Genomic DNA, 19,255 nt, shown 5'->3' on the forward strand with positions numbered 1-19,255 from the left:
CCTTTTTACGAAATTTCAATCTGATCCTCAGAGAGAAAGTTATGATGATTTTCCCCAGGTCACCTGTTTTGAATGTAATTCAGGAGTCTGCAAAAAGACCAACTTCCTCAGATCATATCTCCGAAAATATCGCGCAAAAAGCTCTGAAATTCGGACCCAAGGTTCAGCACCAATTCTTCTCAAATGGGTTTTTTTTGCAACTTCTGAAACGTCACAGAAAAAAGTTATAGCGAAAATGCCACGATGACCTGTTTGGAGCAGCGAAACCCTAGAATCCAAAGCTCTGATACCAAATGTTATGAAACCAGCTCAAGAAAAGATAGAAAAGATAGATCCACACCTTAGAATTCAGCCTCTTCGAGGGGGAAACCTCCTTTACATTACATAAATGAACAATTCTTGGATGATACAAATGACAAAACCTCCTTTCTATATATAGGAGTCTAAGGAGTCACAATATAATCCAGCCGACCTAACAATAATAATATAAAGCCACAAAAATAAAAATAGAGGGATTCTATGGGGCACAGAAATAACAATATGGGGGTAATAGGGGCACAACAATATAAATAAGGGGTATAACTACAATAGTAATGGGGTAATCACTAGTATTATAGGGACCCAACACACTGCTTTGCCTGCCTCCACTGCACAATGCCAAGTGAAAATCATGTGAGCATAGGCTACAATTGCCTTGATATTTGCCCACATTGCGCAGCTCTCATTGGCATTACTCAAATCCATGCATGTGCAAAATCTCATGCACAACTGATAGTCACAACTCACCCTTTCACTTACCTCTAACACCTATCTCTGTTGAGCTGTCCATGCACTGAGTTAACTGATGTATTCTTTAGTTACTTTATGAGTTAATAATTAGTAAATTGATTAAAAATCAATTCACACAACTCATCACTAGTGTATTCTTTAGTTAGACTAAATACAACTAGTTCAACTAAGTCAAACTGAACACAACTCCATCAACTCCACATCCAACTCCACAGAACTCACATGCATGAGTTCTAATTGAAGTCCTCCATGCAATAGCTCAACTAACACATAAGAAACCACGTGATTCCTTTTTTCAGCTGCATGTGCCACATCCGTAGCTCGAACTGAAGTGCTCCAAGAGAATAAGATAATGTTTAGAGTATAAATATTACTAAGGGCTAATAATATTTGACTGTTTCTATTTTTAGCCTGACAATTTAAAAATAGACTTTGATCACTCCGCTGTGAACCAAAAATAGAAGTCCATCTATTTTTACCAACATGACCAATCATCCACAAATAACATACTGCAACTCATAGACCATGATCCATATGTCTAAAAATAGACATAGTCTAAAAATAGACTTTGCACCAAAAATAGCCTGCAGGCCCACTTAGTGAAGGTGACTCCTTTCCACTAAGCTCCATCATCTTGTTGAATTTTCAACACATGGAAGGCAGGAAAATTATGGGCAACATAATTCTATCTGCGGAAATTATTCACACGTTGAAAGACCAAGGAAAACTAGGGATGTTGATCCAGTTGGATATGTCTAAAGCCTTTGACAAGATCAACTGGAACTATATCCACACATGCTAACTGCTTTTGGGTTCAACAAAGAGATCATCACTTGGTTCATGGCCCTGGTTTCCGGTGCCTTCTTCTCAATCCTGCTTAATGGCTCTCCCACCTCGATCATCAATCCATCGAGAGGTATTAGACAAGGTGATCCTCTCTCTCCTTTCCTATTTATTATTTTCGCAGAGGGGTTAGGCAGATCTATTTCAGCAGCCTCGACCAGCAATCTCATCTCAGGTCTCCAGCTTTATCCCGGCTCCCCCCCTCAACCCACCAGTACTTCATGGATGACACCCTCCTCATGGGTTTCCCCTCAGTTAAGGAAGCCCTCGCTTTCTCAAGAATCCTAAACGACTTCTCCCTCGCCTCTGGTCTGGATGTGAATAAGGCTAAATCAAAAATCTTCTTCCTCAATACCCCAATGGTGATTCAAACTCATCTTGCTCGTATCCTGGGTTTCCAGAAAAGTCTCTTTCCTTCTAAATATCTGGGTGTTCCCCTCACTGATAAACCTCTTACCTGTTCGAACTGGGAACCTCTTATCTCCAAGCTCAAGAAGAAAATTTCTAATTGGACTTTCAGGGCACTCAATCTGGCGGGAAGACTAATCCTTGTCCGCTCTATCCTTCAAGCCATGCCCCTTTACCTTTTCTCGGCTATTGTGGCTCCAAGGTCTATCTCAAGCCAGATCAGAACCATTCAAAGGGATTTCCTTTGGAGAGGCAAAGCCATCAATGGCAAGTGGGCTCTGGTGGCCTGGGACAAAGTGTGCTCTCCCAAGCATGATGGTGGTCTTGGCCTTAGAGACCCTGATCTCCTTGGTAGGGCCATGGGTGCTAAAACTTGGTGGTGATGGCTTACAAATCCTACAACCAATTGGGCCATGCTTTGGAAGGCCAAATATGCCCCCACGACTCCTTGGGCCTCTCTCTTACGGCTCTCAGGCAATCTTAAAGGGTCTCCAATGTGGAATAAGGCCTGGGAAAACAGATCGCTGATTCAAAAGCACAGTTTCTGGGAGATTGGCAATGGTCAACATGCTTTATTTTGGGAGGATGCGTGGGAGCAATGCCCTAGCCTGGATAAAGAGATTTACAGGCCTGTTAAAGAATACATGGATGAGAAAAATAACAGAAAAGTAAAAGATTATTGGAAAAACACTGAAACTTCTGATTGGAGGGACTGGAAGAACCTCACAGAACATCTTCCAATCCACCTCCATCAGCCTATAAACTCCCTTAATAGAGAGCTCAGCAACAGGCAGATTCAAAGGATGGACGGTCCGGACATTCTGAGATGGGGCTCCAAGTCGGAAGGAACCTTCAACATCAAAGAAGCTTACAACCTTCTGAAAAATCTGACCTCTACTCAAGCGGACAACAAATGGAAAAATCTATGGAGTAGGAAGCACTGGCCGAAGATCAGTCTCTTTCTTTGGCTAATCATGCACATGAAAATTCTGACCTGGGACAATATTCAAAAGAAAGGTTTCAATGGCCCCTTTTTTTTTGTCTATACCTCTCTAATTCTGAAATGACCAACCACCTCCTCAACACCTACCCTTTTTCTTCCAACATTTGGTCCTAGTTCCTGTTAGTCTTTGAGACCTCTGATCGCTTCCTTGATTCCATTTACAACACCCTAGAAAATTGGCGCCCTAGAACCTTCTTCCGGGTATTCTTTGTTGGGCTCTTTGGAAGGAACGCAAAACTCAAACTTTCATGAATGCAACCTCCAAGGAAGAGAAGATCATTCACAACATCAAAACAACATTGCAAGAATCTGCTTCCATTGCTAAGCTTTAGGACTCCCCCACCCTCCAGCAGTAGCTGAGTGTAGGATCCTTAATCTTCTAAATCTTCCCATCTCCGGCAATGCTTCTTCATCCCAGTCTGTTTCAATTATTCCTCGTATTTGACAATCTGGCATCCTCCTGATCAACCTTTCCTCAAGTTGAATTATGATGGGGCGTCCAAAAACAACCCAGGTATAGCAGGCTTTGGAGGGGTTTTTCACAATTCTATGGGATCCATCCTGTGGATTTACTATGGTAATTTAGGCCATACCACCAACAATGTTGTTGAGCTCCAAGCGCTGGCCAGAGGTCTTATCATTGCCAAGAAAAACAACTATTGGCCCCTTCTGGTCGAGGGTGACTCCAATGTTGCCACCCAAGCTTGCCGAAAGCTGCAGCAGGGCCGAAGTGTGGCTAAAATCTCTACTAGATGGCATCTCAACCGCATTCTCCAGTGAATTAATGACAGCATAAAAGAAGCAAAAGGGGTTTTGTTTCAAGCGGTCAGACGGAAGGCCAACAGCATGGCTGACTACCTGGCCAACCAGGGGGTAATCACTCAGGATCGGCTCGTGTCTCAGGAATGGAATTCTTTCGAATCACCCGAAATCAAGAAGATGGGCACCATAATCAATATCAATGACCTGCACAAGGCAAGCGTTATATCGCAGCAACCCAATTAGCTTTTCCATTATGATAGAGTACTCATTTGAAGATTTATCTCGTTCTCCGAGCACAGGTCAATCCTGGATCATGATGATGATTATATGCCGGCTTCTCCGGGTTTGTAATCTTCTGTTTCTATCTTGTTTGTGCCTGCTCATCAGGGTTTTTTCTGCGTTGAGCCTGTGTGCTCACAGTTGGAATTCTGCCCTTGCTATCGGTCTCCCCACCCTGATTCTCTTCCCCTGTTTCCTTTCTCCTTGGGTATGGGATTGATTTCGCATTGGTGTTGGCATTTGGACAACTGCCTTGTTGGCCTCTTTGTAATTATATTTCTCTATTTTTAATGTGAATAGTAACTCCCAATTTACAAAAAAAATAAATGGGAATTTTGATTATCGAAAGTAATGAACGAACTCTAATCAATGAAGGTTTTATAGAAAAAACCCGCATCTAAGAAGATTTTATAATTGACGGAATGAACCAACCCTAGGTTATCACTAATAATCTTACTTCATGCTTTAGGGATCAAACGAGTTGTGTAGCGTCACGATGGATGATGTAAGGAAGAGCCTAAATGATAGAATTAATTTCTTTCCTTATATAAAAGTTCGACTTCCTACTTCAGGTTGGCTTCATTGCAACACATGAGGTAAATTTGGGGTTTTGGGTGATTTGGTGGTAAACCTTAGGGATTAGAGATCTAGATCCTTCCTCAATAATTAGCATTGTTTTTGTGACAGTAGCTCCGATCCAGATCTTTGTGGTGGGGCTGTATTCGATATTGTTTCTTGAACGACAACACTGATCCAGATCTTTGTGGTGGGGCTGTATTCAATATTGTTTCTTCGACGACAACATCGATCCAAATCTCTATGGTGGGACTAGATATTCAGTGGATTAGTGTGTTTGGTGCCCTCGAAAGCCAAACATTTCAACCACCAGAGTGATTTCATATTTTATTGATCTATATATGGAACTATCCTAAGGGATGCCCCCACCCCTTCTTATGAAACGATGGGTGTTTCTTTTGGCGAATCGACTTGGTAAACTGCCTATGTCTTTGCTACTCTACCCGCCTTTGCCTTTACTGCGGGCTTTGCTGCTGGTTCATCCACTCGATCAATTGGTTCAAGGTCTGGTTCAAGGTAAAAAGCTTAAACTTATAGGGTCTTGCTTCAAATGATGGATCAACCGTGTTTGAAACTATGGACTCCTACACTAGATATAGAACCGAGAGAGGGGAAGCTAGGCCTTCAATGACTAGCTATGGTTCAACTACTTAAGCTGGTGGATAAACCACCATAGTAGAAGCACTGGATTTGTATCTCGATACGCACTAGCTAAATCTTTGACTAGGCGAAGGGAAGCTAGAATAGGAAGGGATGTTAGTGATGGGACTGCTATCAATTCCTTTTCTCATGCGACTGGTGCTTATAATAACAATTGAACTAGCAGAAATTAAATTGAAATATCGGTGCTTACGTTGCTTTCGTCAGGGAGATGAGTAGCAACTATTGTGCAACATCGATGAAGATGACCTGGAGGATGATGGTGATCTCCATCCGAAGATAAGGGTGAAATATCTTTCGAGGATGATGGAGCAAGGGATGGACCTTCTATCAAGCGTGTTAGTGGACATATGGAAGGTAATGATGGTGGCCATAATAGGGCCCAGTGGAGGCAGAAAGTTGACATTACTGAGGGCACTGAACAGGCTCTGGGAACTGTCTATTGACTCCATCTTCCTCGAAAACCATGACATCACTAACCTCGACGCGCTCACCCTCCAACGACATCAATATCCACCTGACTATGGCGACACATCGGAACCATAATGGAAAGATGGATTATTAAAAAAAATTTCAAGTTGGTATTGTTGCAGACTATTATATAATTAAAAGAAATTATAGAAAATTACCTCTATAATTTCATCCTGATAAGAACGATTGCATAGGAGATACCGAAGCTTGTAAAATAATTTCCGAAGCGTGGGGTCATCTATCTGATAAGTGCAAGAGGGAAAACTATGATTGAGAGAGAAGGAAATGGCCAAACATTGCCACCCGTACAAAACAAGAAAAGTAAAATACGGTCGGTAAGGAAAGGAAATATGACAACATTTCTGGCAACAGAGAAAAATCCTGTGCATATAGAAGAGAAGAAGATGAGAAGAGGACTTGGAAGGGAAGCAAGTCCACCCGAATTCCACATAATAGACAAGAGGCACATGAATATGGAAAACTAGAAGTGGAGAACAAGATTACAAAGGGAAGGAAAGTTGACAAATTCGTGTTTCTCATAGAGAAGCATGTGCACATGTTAAATAAGAGTAGGAGAACACATTGATGAAGAGTATATTTGAGCATCCCTCCATGGTCTCCCACAGTGTGAAACAGATCCAGAGAATCGTGGACCTCATCCTTTTTTTCATGGATGGAAGATTGTGGAGACTCTAAAACCTTATCAGATGTGAAATGCAAAGCATCCCTCAACTCTCAGGTTCGTTGAATTGAGCTCCTGAATTTACCATTACAAACAAAACACAATTGAATGAAATAAATTGTAAATTTGTAAACAATTCAATAGAATGAAATTTTATGAAATGAATTCCTCTAAGGTTAATTTTCTCTAAAAAAAAAAAAACTTTCTTTCTTCAGAGCACCCCTGCTCTAAAGATGATGGGACTATGATGATTTGGATTATGCAAATCCATTGTATGTAATTTTTAGAAGAAGTGATGTATTTGAATAGAGTTTCAAAGAAAGTAATAATATTGGTATGATCTTCTTTTTAAATACAGGCCTCAAAATATTTAAATTGTTGACCAGTAAAAAGGCTGTCTTGCTTCATTTTATTTTATTTTTTTCTTTATGGAGGGGTATGTACAATGTAGGTTGTATGTGGATACCAGGATGAATTCTAATATGGATATGAGGGTATGGAAACCAATTCAAATTGCTTAGTCTTGAGTAGCATCGAGTATGGAAGTGGATGGTAGTCTCATGGAGTGGGTATGCCACATTTTGACCCATTTTCATTTTGTTTATCATTCATTGTTTGCATTGGTTCTAGCACCTAATTTATTTCTTCTTTATGTTTTGGTCACTTTGTATCATTAACATTCCATGTTTCCTAGGCTAGGTAACATTTTTGGTTGCTTTGGAGAAGCAAACTGTAGAATTAGGATGTTCCCAATGAGTTTTGAACATTTGTCCAATATGCCTTGTCGATTTTGGATTGTCATTGCGACTTATCACTTGAATTGTTATATGGTTTCACATTTGATTGACAACAAAATTCCTTGCTTTTATAAATTATTTGTATGTTAATTTTAAAAACTAATTAAGATTTGTCTTTAGTAGACACACTTCAAACAATGGATTTCACACTACCAGGTTTAAGGTTTGGGTTATTTATTTGGTTAAAATTTCCTAAGATTTATATCATTTTTCAAGTGTCAGGTTTGGGTTATTTATTTGGTCAAAATTTCCCAAGATTTATATCATATCTCAACCTTTTGACATTTGTGTCATTTGAGTGTAATATATCATGGTAAGGATGAGCTTTATTAAGCTCACCAACTCTATTACTACGCTTTATGAATCATAATTCAAATGGACTCTGAATTTTATTATTTTCCTCGACTAACAGTATTAAGCGAAATCCTCTTAGTCAAGCCTAGCTCCAAGTCATACTCGAAATTTTGACATCTAAATAAATTTGGCTCGATAGCAAGTTTGACACCCAAGTCCTTGCAATTCAGACAAGACTGTCTATTTAAAAAAAATATATTTGATCATATCCTTAAACTGTTAGCCCTTGGACTCCCTCATTAACGAGAAGATCATTCTATGATCTTGATAATTGGTCTATCAAAACACTGATGGGGCAAAATATGAGTTAAGGAGTAGAGAAAGTAATTTTCCTTGACATTGCCTAGAAAATTTTGAACTTTTGGGGTCACCTCATGTTACATTACCATCACCACACCAGTATTTTTTGGTAAACTTCCATTGTAAGAGGCATCCATAGATTCATGTTTCTCAGCCCATTACCATAAATATGATTCTTCCTTAACATTTTGTCTAGATGATGATAAGTACATATAGTCCTTATCATCATGAAGTATGGATTTTCTTTCTTCACCTGTGCTCCACCTTTCCCCTCCCAATTTTAAATAAGCATCAGTTTCTCCTTAATGCTTCCCTCCGATTACAAATTTATATCCATATCTGACATCCTCATCTTGATCTTGGTTCTCATGCTTATCCACTTCTTCTAAGCAAGGAAATTGGGAAAAAATTACCTCCCTACCACCTTGAATAGATAAAAGATTTTTCCAACACCATGTTTCAAGCTCCACAAGAGGAGTACTAAACAATTCTCGAGTTTCTTCTCCCTGTCCTATCGCCAGAGAAACATCTTGATTTGGACCAAATATGTCTGTTATGTCTGTAAGATTTGCTTCAGAACTATCAAGGTCCTTCAATGGTGGGGCATATCCACATTGAAAGGAAAGGAGGGACTATGTGAATTTCTAGACCGAAGATAAGTAGCACTTAGACCATTCACATAAGCATCTAAAAAGAGAAACTAGTCTGACCAAACTTGGAGGGATTGCATCAGCCTCTCCTGCAAGGACAACATAATATAAATGTGAAAAAATTCACAAAATGATCCACACAATCATTACAATTATTATGATATTTCTTTTCTACAAGTAAAAATTACCATCTGCCTTGCTAATTAATGACAGATAATGTAATATTCCATACACTTTTCCCACTAACACAATAAATCAAGTCTAAAACTGTCAAATGAATTGTAGATATAAGATATACTAGCATTAAGTTGCCTATCAAAACTCTCAAGCAACTTAAAAATGTCCAGGAATTACAAACACTACGATGGTACCAAGGCCACTATAAATAATCAAAATATAAAAACTTCAAAGTTCTAACATGGTACTTCTCAAAAATGAGAATCTCAAAATCTAAGTTTTGTAAAGAACCATCTATTCTTCCTTGCCTTAAACCTCTCCTCAAAGGAAGATTTTACTCCCTTTAGTGCCGTCACCTTCTTATCGTGGGTCTCCAGTTTATTAAAGATAACCACATTCTTCAAATCCACATCAAAACTATACCTAGTGTTATAGACATTTTTGTGCCTTACAGTTATAAGCATGAAATGTCCATAATCTAAGGGATCCAAAGTCCCTAAACATGTTGTTACTACCCCTAGAGGAACAAGGCTAACAAACCACAGCAATTCACAGAAGTTCTCCACCAGAAACTGCTCAAAAACAAGTCAATTCAGGATCAATTCAGAGGCTCCACTAGCTGTCTGCGCTGAAATGCAGAGATTACACTGGCTAGGTGCACTGCAACGCAGGTAGAAGCACTACCAAGGTGCGCTGAGCGGGAAGTGACAAATGGCAAGTTCATTCAACGAGGTGGAAAGACCTTGGAAGCTTCCAGAATCTTCTCCAATGACACTTGCCTCAAGGAATTCGACTAGTGATGAGTAAGAGGCTCTTAGTCTCCAAGTGGAAGCAAGAACTGAAAGAGAGAGAGGACACTAGTCAGGTCTCAAGCTGACTCATCCTCTCTCCAAACATCTATATATGGATCTCTCCTCCATGAGATCTAGGGGGCTGGAATTTTGTTATTGCAAAGAATTGCTGTTGGTTTGAGATTAGAATCATTGGGTGCTTAATGCTTTGAAGGAAGGTGAAGATAGGAATTTCATTTGCTGGGAAGGAGATGCCGGATTGGAGCCCTCTGGGTTGTATCTCTTCCTGAACCTTGTTATTCATCAATAAAGCTATCTTGGTTTCTCCTATATACTGATGTATCTTTGATGTATGATTGCATTAGTATGTTTAGTTTATTTCTAATCCTGAACTAGTTATGAATATGAATCTATGTCTTTGTGTAATGTTCTCTTCTTGTGATCTTGCAGAAACCTGTTGAAGCTGGGCGAGCGAGAAGGCAAGTAGCTGGGAACTCTCAAAGAGAAGAGAAACCGGATCGAGGGAAAAACGAAAGACACCGGTTAGTCCATCCATCTCTCTTCATTCTTAATTCATAAAGGAAGAATACTAGAATAGCTGTTATTGTTTGTTGCTAAGGCACTGTCGCACCTTAGGTGGATAGGATCATCCTGCATAGGCATTTTTCCCCACAACAAATTGGCGACTCCGCTGGGGAGGTCTGCTTAGTCATTTTATTTGTGTCTCTATCATTGTTTGTTTCATAGACTCAAGAGCAGCAATCAAACTGCATCTGCTATTCTCAGATGCAAAGTAGACAGCTGCTGCTTTGATCCAATCACTGGATTTGTCTATGATCTGAATAATGGACTCACAAATGATTTGATGATCCTTTGTGATAGATCTTAGTCCTCCCTCAAAGCATCCCTTTGATTGTACCTTGCTTGTTGCTTTGATTTGGCCTGAAACTGTAGATTAAATAGCAAACTGTGACCCAGAACCCAGTGAGAAACTCTCGTTTCTCCTTCAGCGCAGACTCTGTGAAGAGGTTCTGCATTTCAACGCAGGTCCCGTGAAGGCTACCTGTGTTGAATGTCAAAACCTCTGTGTTAGGGGTGCGTTGATCCAGTTAGGCCTTGTGCAGCTGGGGTTCTCTGCTCTGTTTTTCCTTGTTTTGATCTCTGTTTTTTGCAGCCTGTAACCAGCATAGGTACCTGTCTGATAACTCCTTTTCTCTGCTTAAATTCCGCCTCCTTTTGTACGAAAAGACTGTGAGTGTTTTTATGTGTTTGTGGCGTCATTTACAGTTTTCCTTTGCAAGAGTGAAATAGTCATCCTGTAGCCCTTGATTCAGATCTGTTGATTGTGATCTTAGGAGAGAGTTCATTGGCTATTTACAGTTGGTTATACATTCATTTTTGCTTTTGGTTTGAGTTTGTCTCTTTTGAGTGTCAAAACAAGTATTCATTTCGAAAATCGTTAAGTGTTGTAATCTATTCTACCCTTTCTGATTTCGAAAAAGTGAACTTGTTTGTATTTGTCATTTAAAAAGAAAATTCAAAGTTGTACAAAAAGCTTTCTTTTTAGGCATCAATATTAAGAGTGCAGAAAACAAACACCTGCATTGTGCATTTGCATCTTGATAGTTTGCATGCTTGATTTAGGAAAAGTGCATTAGAGTGTGCTGATTGCTCTTTGAGAAAAGATGGTGTCTTTCTTTTTCCTTTGTAGCTAGGATTTTCATTGTTGAAAAAAGAGATAAAACTTGCTTATCATCTTTAGACTGCATTTAGGAATTGTATCATACATCTCGTGGTGAACCTCAAAAGGCAAACTTCTAAAAAGATCAACCTAAAATAAATTGAATGAACTTAACAACGCTTTGTAACTTAACGCACAACATAGAGGTCTAGGCTAGAGACGTGTTTCGGCGTCGTAAAACCTGGTGACTGTCGATCTCGCTGATGGTGGGTGATTCCTCCTGAGGGACGATAGCACCAATACAGATTGTGCTCCCACGTACCGTCGAGTATATATTGGGAGACCCCTATAGGCATAAAACCTTTATCCTTAGGAAGCCGTGTCGGACGCCCTACTGATCGCAATGCACTGAACACAACATTCAGGAAGATTGACCGCCCGTACCTTAAAAAGTATTCTGCGGTTTTGCAAAAAGTTTGGCACACCCTCTACCTAGAACTCCAGAGCAGTTCCTTTTGGCCTTTTTCAGACTCTATAACAGAAAAATTCCATCCGAGCATTTGTCACTTCGGGCTTGTTAAAACATCGAAGGAGACTAGAGTCATCTTTAGCTTTTTCTCGACTATTTAAAAGTGAAAAAGCAAGTTGTGTCTAAAGCGTCGTTAAAATTTATTTTAAACGGAACAATCACCCTTTCTTCCTGCGTTGATCTTTAGGTTGAGAAAAATGGAGCACACCAACCAAGGAATTCCCTTTGGTGGAAATCCTAGTCCCTTCTCCTCTTGGGGAGATGTTGGTGCGCCCCATATGGCCACATTGTCGCTTCCAGGACTGACAATTTGCTTGTCGGTCTGGCTCTTCTCAACCAATGTCGTTCAGAACACCACTATTCCTGAACAGTCGAATCAACAGTTAGACCAGACCAGAGTTACCCACCAACCTTCTACTTCATCTAATTCTTCCTCTCCTCCTTCCTCTTCGCTTGATGGAACTGGTAAAACAAAAAACCAAGTTCCTAAGGAGAAGAAGGAAAAGAAGAAGAAAGAGAAGAAGAAGAAAGAGCCAAAAGCGACTGGGGGCAAACAAATGTCGTCTGACAAAAATCCACACACATCACTGACTAGGCCTAAATCGCCATGTGTCATATGCAAGGGAGACCACTTCCACAGAGATTGTCCCTGCATCCCTCGGATACTAAGGGACTGGTCTCCCCATTTGCACAATTCGGTGGCATCAACCTCTGATAGCCATGTTGACAGCGCACCATCAACTAGTGAAAGTGAAGCCACAGGACAGAGAGGGAAAGCTAGATTTCCCTGCAAACTATGTGAAGGCGACCATGCCATCCACCATTGTCCCTTCTTAGACGAGGCTAAAAGAGTTTTGGAAGATCGCCCGATTTTACGAGCGCAACTTCCTCCTGGATATCAAAAACTCCTGCCAAGTCCTTCACTAGTTGAGAACCCGGCTGGCCCGCTCAGGTGGTCAGCCGAAGCACCTATCATTGAGGATGAACCGTCTGAATCCATACCTGACGAAAGTCAAAAGGTTGAGGCGGCAGTTGACCTGGTTTTGCCTTCAGAGGCTCTATCTTCGAATGATACCATCACAGAGGAGAATAAAGACGACACCGTCCAAATTCTCTTCATCAACACAGACTCTGACGAACAAGGGGGCAATTTGCCCATTCCTTTATCGCAGGAAGGAACTTCGTCAGAGTCATACCCGGCCGTCTATTCGATCCCACCACCAAGCAACCTAGTTTTCTCGTTCGACTGGAACCAACTAGGCAGACCCCGTTTTCCAGCAAGCATACCATTCAGAATTATCATTCAAATATACAGAATGGTAATGGCTGGCACCATCATTGATGAGGGGGCATCTGTGAGTATCCTTTCCTCTATTGCTTGGAAAGTTCTTGGTTCGCCAGCACTTTTGCCTGAAATGAGAAATCTGACAGGCTTTGATAAAGGAACCAGTCGACCTTTAGGGATCCTCCCCAATGTGCCTATCACATTGAAAGGGAAGACCGTTCAAATGAACGTGATGGTCGTTTAAGGACCCTTGGATTATAACCTACTCCTTGGAAGAGACTATATATATTGCCTGGGAGCCATCGTCTCCTCACTCTTTAGAGTAATGTGTTTGCCGCATGAAGGAAGAGTGGTCAAGCTCGTGGACCAGCTTTCATTTCCCGGATCACACATCGCAAATAGTCATATACCATCCCTAAATGGTCTCTTCACGCAAGAAATGTCTCAACCCACGGTCCGTCCTCCCGATGAGCGCGAGTAATCCAGGAGGATATGACTGGAACCCAGGGGGCATGCATCCTGATCTGCTTCGGCAGGAAAACTTTGGGTATAAGGTAGATTTCTGCGGGAGAATATGACTAGTCCGTACCCCGTCCGTGGTTGGAAGTGGGGTTGTTCTGAAATAAGATTCTTTTGTCAAAGTTACGTGTTTGGCACTGAGGTCATTCACCTTTGTCTATCTCGGTAGACACTGCCGAAGAAGTGTTTTGTTTGAAAGATTAACGAGACAATCTTTGGGTAACCTGAAAGAGGTAGGCCTCTCCCGGTAAAACAAATGTTATATTGGACTAAGAAGGGGTAACCTTGAAATCGTACTTTATGCCTGGGGGCATGCAAACCTTTTGGAGTGCAAGCAAGGGGCGGCTATTTATTTTTTAAATTTTTAGGTCCTCCCTTTAAACCTGTAGGTCTAACCCTTTAAACTCGTAGGATTAGTCGTTTCCAAACTTGCATAACGAAAGGATCCGGAGCAAAGCTTTGTAAGATGAAGCTCCATAAAAAATAGAATCTTAATGAGACATTCTTATCATATGACTGGGTAATCGAGCAGTTTTAGCACACAGTTCATGCTCGTTAAAAAATAAACGCAAGATCCGAGCAGTTTTAGCGCATAGTTCATGTTCGTTAAAAAATAAACATAAGATCGAGCAAATGTTTCCACCCGCATTTAAGCTCGTTAAAAAATGAACTATTCCGGTAAATAACCACCGTGAATGTAATATCATCAGCCATTAAAGCCTTGGTTGTGTTTGCACCGTCACCTCCACTTTTCCATTGGCCGATCGTTCACCTCCATATGATTGTTTACCCATTTTGAGGAACAGCTGCGAAGAGTGATTTCATTAGCCATCATTGTGACACTGCCATGATTGGAAAATTCCAACCCGTACCTGGAATCAGCTGCTAACCCGTTTTATCACTCGTTCCTCAAAAGACGAGTCTTCTTTAAGCTCTTTTCATCTAACTCGTAAAATGTGAAAAGATTGCCGAGTTTTGGCCTTCCAGCTCGATAAAGTGACCGGAAGAGCTATCCCTCCTCTAGATTTTAATCTTTTTGGACCTAAGGGATTATTGCACAAAAAGATCGAGTGCTTGTTTTGTTCGGCTCGTTAAAACTATCGAAAACTCATCCCTTCTGTATTGTTTTATACTTTTTCGGACTTAAGGGATTAGATGACAAAAAAGGACTTCCGGAGTTGACTTTACGTACCTTTTCAGACTCTCTAAAAATGAAAAGGACCGAGTTATCTTTGTCGTTAGACTCGTTAAAAGCATTAAATAGCGACAAACTTGTCTTTAGACGAGAACGAGTTTCACTATCGCTAGGCTCGTTAAAACATAGCGATGGGCTTGCCCGAAGGGCAAGTTATAGAACAAGCATATGTTATCCTCCTCAAGCTTGACAAAAATAAAGAGGTACTGGTCAGCAATGACTGGGGAAAAATTGGGAGAAACTCAAGAAAACTTTGATGGTAGCAAGTCGCTCTTGAACATGACACTTTTCCTCCGTACCACAGTCGGGTTGGGTTGTTTCATTCACCGGTCACATCACCATGGTCTCGCCATACCATCCATATTTGGGGTAATGCTACCGATCCATCGCATAAGTGTCGCCATATGTTCAAGAGAATTCGTTCAGAGAAGTCAACCGTGTCCCATCCACTGCCATACATTATCCTTCATTCTTTCATGACCGCCACCCTGAATCATATATCATCAGATCGTTTTCACCTCCATCAAAATCATTTGCTCCGTTCCGTGTCACTGATGTGGGATACATTAAGGCCCTCCTTTGACGGATCACTTCTTGTCAACATCAGCTCATTATCCAAGAAGTTGATCTAGGAACACCCCTTCAGTACTTTGAAGCTTGCATGCCTCAATGGCAAGTTTCTCACTTCCAGCGATAGGTATACATCAATGACCTTCGACCGAAAGATTTTGCGTGGTGTTCGACGCCAAGTCCTTTATTCACACCACGTGAATTGTACTGCAGTACCTTGAGGGTCATTATCATTATCGGTGATTCCTCTCGCGCTTGTTAATGGTTTACCTCATTGACCGGTAATCAAGCGATGTCTTTCCATGTTCGACTTCAGAACATTTCTCACATGGATTGACTTGTACTTAGAGTGAAGATCGAACGAGTTTGAAGACCCCAGATCTAGTTTCATCCATCCAGGCTGCGATATATATTCAGGAAAGATAAAGACATTGACATGTACATCATTGCAGCAGATAATCATCCTACCCAAAGGATGATAATTTCATCAAAATTATCAGTCTACCATCAGACGATTGTCTGTTCTATGTACAGAAAAATGAATTTATAAAGCTGAGCATGGGAATGCCTGCCTCAGCTAGATCATGAAAGTAGTATGAAAAATAATGTATTGTATTGTATTGTATTACAGGTCTCCTCCCAGCAATGAAAGAACTTCAGATCCTCCTAATAAAGCATTTCACCCGATAAACGACCTCATACTTTAGGGGGCAACTGTTATAGACATTTTTGTGCCTTACAGCTATAAGCATGAAATGTCCATAATCTAAGGGATCCAAAGTCCCTAAACATGTTGTTCCTACCCCTAGAGGAACAAGGCTAACAAACCACAGCAATTCAAAGAAGTTCTCCACCAGAAACTGCTCAAAAACAAGTCAATTCAGGATCAATTCAGAGGCTCCACTAGCTGTCTGCGCTGAAATGCAGAGATTACACTGGCTAGGTGCACTGCAACGTAGGTAGAAGCACTACCAGGGTGCGTTGAGCGGGAAGTGACAAATGGCAAGTTCATTCAACGAGGTGGAAAGACCCTGGAAGCTTCCAGAATCTTCTCCAATGACACTTGCCTCAAGGAATTCGACTAGTGATGAGTAAGAGGCTCTTAGTCTCCAAGTGGAAGCAAGAACTGACAGAGAGAGAGGACACTAGTCAGATCTCAAGCTGACTCATCCTCTCTCCAAACATCTATATATGGATCTCTCCTCCATGAGATCTAGGGGGCTAGAATTTTGTTATTGCAAAGAATTGCTGTTGGTTTGAGATTGGAATCATTGGGTTCTTAATGCTTTGAAGGAAGGTGAAGATAGGAATTTCATTTGCTGGGAAGGAGATGCTGGATTGGAGCCCTCTGGGTTGTATCTCTTCCTGAACCTTGTTATTCATCAATAAAGCTATCTTGGTTTCTCCTATATACTGATGTATCTTTGATGTATGATTGCATTAGTATGTTTAGTTTATTTCTAATCCTGAACTAGTTATGAATATGAATCTATGTCTTTGTGTAGTGTTCTCTTCTTGTGATCTTGCAGAAACCTGTTGAAGCTGGGCGAGCGAGAAGGCAAGTAGCTGGGAACTCTCAAAGAGAAGAGAAACCGGATCGAGGGACAAACGGAAGACACCGGTTAGTCCATCCATCTCTCTTCATTCTTATAACATAAAGGAATAATACTAGAATAGCTGTTTCTGTTTGTTGCTAAGGCACTGTCGCACCTTAGGTGGATAGGATCGTCTTGCATAGGCATTTTTCCCCACAACACCTAGTGGGCATGATGTGGTTGTAGTTAACAACCTTGATGAAAGCCTTCAACCTTTATTTCTTCATTGTTTTCTTCGCGGATTCCTTTCTGATGGCCTTCTTAGGGTATTTCGTGATACCCGCTACAAGGGAGTGGTCATATGCGTGTCTAGTAGTTCCATTATTGAAGGTTTTAATGATAACGACCTTCTGACTTGTGAAGCGTCCTTGAAAGAGAAAGAAAACTTTGTTTTTCTTCTGAAACTTCACCATTCTCATTTGACCAGTGATGTTTTAGTATAATTCAATAAAGCTTTCCATAATATCAGGCAATGTTTCTTCAAACTTTGTCCTATATGCAGAATCATTTTTCATAGGAGCACTACTAATGAAGAAGTTTGAACATATTTTTGCCCCATTTTTTCTGATTCATAGTATGATGTAATTGTACCAGAGAGTGGATCAAGAACGTGTCTTAATAGAGGGCCAAAGAGATGAATTTGAGGACATGCTTCGTGCTTTAAATATTTCCATAATATCAGGAAATGTTACTTCAAACTTTTTCCTATATGCTGAAGCATTTTTCACATGAGCACTACTATTGTGAAGAATATAGAAAACTAACATGATCCTTGCAACTTTATTTGGAATAGTCGTCTCCTTTAGATTCAAAGACTCTGTAAGTACCTCAACTACCTACAATGCATGCAAGGTACCAATTAAGCTGTAAATAAATCATGTTGTCAAAGTGCTTAACCAAGACACAAGATAAAGCACATAATCATCATGACAATAATACCTCGCCAGTTGCGTCAGCATTGTATAGAGAAAACACCATTGCTTATTTTATATGATCTCTCTCCAAGGTTAAATCACGAAGCATGTCCTAAAATTCACTCTATGGTGTAATTACATCAGACTAAAAATTAGAAACAATGGGAAAGAAAGCTATTAAACTTCAAAATCAAAGAAAATTGATCAGATGTTGACCCTAAAGAATATTTGGTGAAGTTTTACATTACTAAAAGTCAATGGGTGTTAATCTCTCAAAAATATTGAAATGGCCTTTAATAAAGTATTAAAAAAAAATCCCAACAGATGATATTGTGCTTACCCTGGTCCTTCTAGTAGTGTAAGTTACAATTGAGACTTTTGCATGCTTTGGACTCTTTGTACTTTGTTGTGGTAAATGTGGTGGTATCCACCTAGATAAAAAAAAAATATAAATTCAATAATTGAAGATGATGATTAAAAATCAATATATTTATATAAATATTATTTCTTTCATCTAAAGTTGTGATGCATCATTCAAGTAAAACTAAAGATGGAGTCAATGTTCTATAGCCGTTCCAGGCGACTCAAAAAAAAATTATTGCAAGATGGTCTGGCAATTGCAATGAAAGTTTTTTGGAAGGTATTATAAATCATTTTTAAGTCTACACATCCCATTAAGGCTTTTTAACACATCAAAGAAGGCCCAAGTGTAAAAGAAAAAGTTAGCCTTTAATAATAAATTCAAAATAATATATATGGTAATTAATATTGAAGTATGATTCTCTATATAATTTTCATATGAAGGGTGACATATGAGGGTGTGTTTACTAATGACTATTATAATCATGGATTGATTCTAAAATATTTATGCTCGCCTATCAAACTGTTACACACATTCTCATCTTTCAAATTCTCACCACTATAGTTGCGTTTAATCTCATTTTTGCATGGTATATCAATATCTACACTAGTTAAATCTAAAAAAGTTTCATTTAAAAAGATATTAAAATGCCTATAGGCTTTATAGACTTCAAATCATTTAAATTGGAAAACATAAAAATGGAAGAAAGATGCTAGCAATCAAATACACTCACTAACAACGACACCTGCAATCATTAGAAAATTACAATTAAGGTCCCTCAGTAGATTCCATGAAACATGTCACTTAGTCACGTGATAATGAAAATGTATTTTAGATAATTCACTTCCATGACCCCTGAGTTCAGAAGGGAAAATACATATAATATGGTAATAGTTATGCTCCACTGCATAAACTCTGATGGTTTGAATACTCCTTTAGAAGGCTAGCCAGCTGAAGAACAAAACCCTTTGAAACATGGGGAGCTAATCACCATACTAAGTGTGCATATTTTGGGCGTCTTGACAACTCATCAGTAGCATCTCAAAAACGAGATAATATAACAA

General features: G+C 39.9%; 1 pseudogene; it reads right to left on the minus strand.

Moving 5' to 3' along the window:
• Window positions 1-9,017: 9,017 nt before the first annotated feature.
• LOC149229096 (large ribosomal subunit protein eL27-like) lies at window positions 9,018-17,329 on the minus strand (annotated as a pseudogene).
• Window positions 17,330-19,255: the final 1,926 nt, after the last annotated feature.

The sequence above is a fragment of the Pinus tabuliformis genome, chromosome J (assembly GCF_031772625.1).
Source record: "Pinus tabuliformis cultivar Carrire ecotype Pingquan chromosome J, CPIR1, whole genome shotgun sequence".
Lineage (NCBI taxonomy): Eukaryota > Viridiplantae > Streptophyta > Pinopsida > Pinales > Pinaceae > Pinus > Pinus tabuliformis.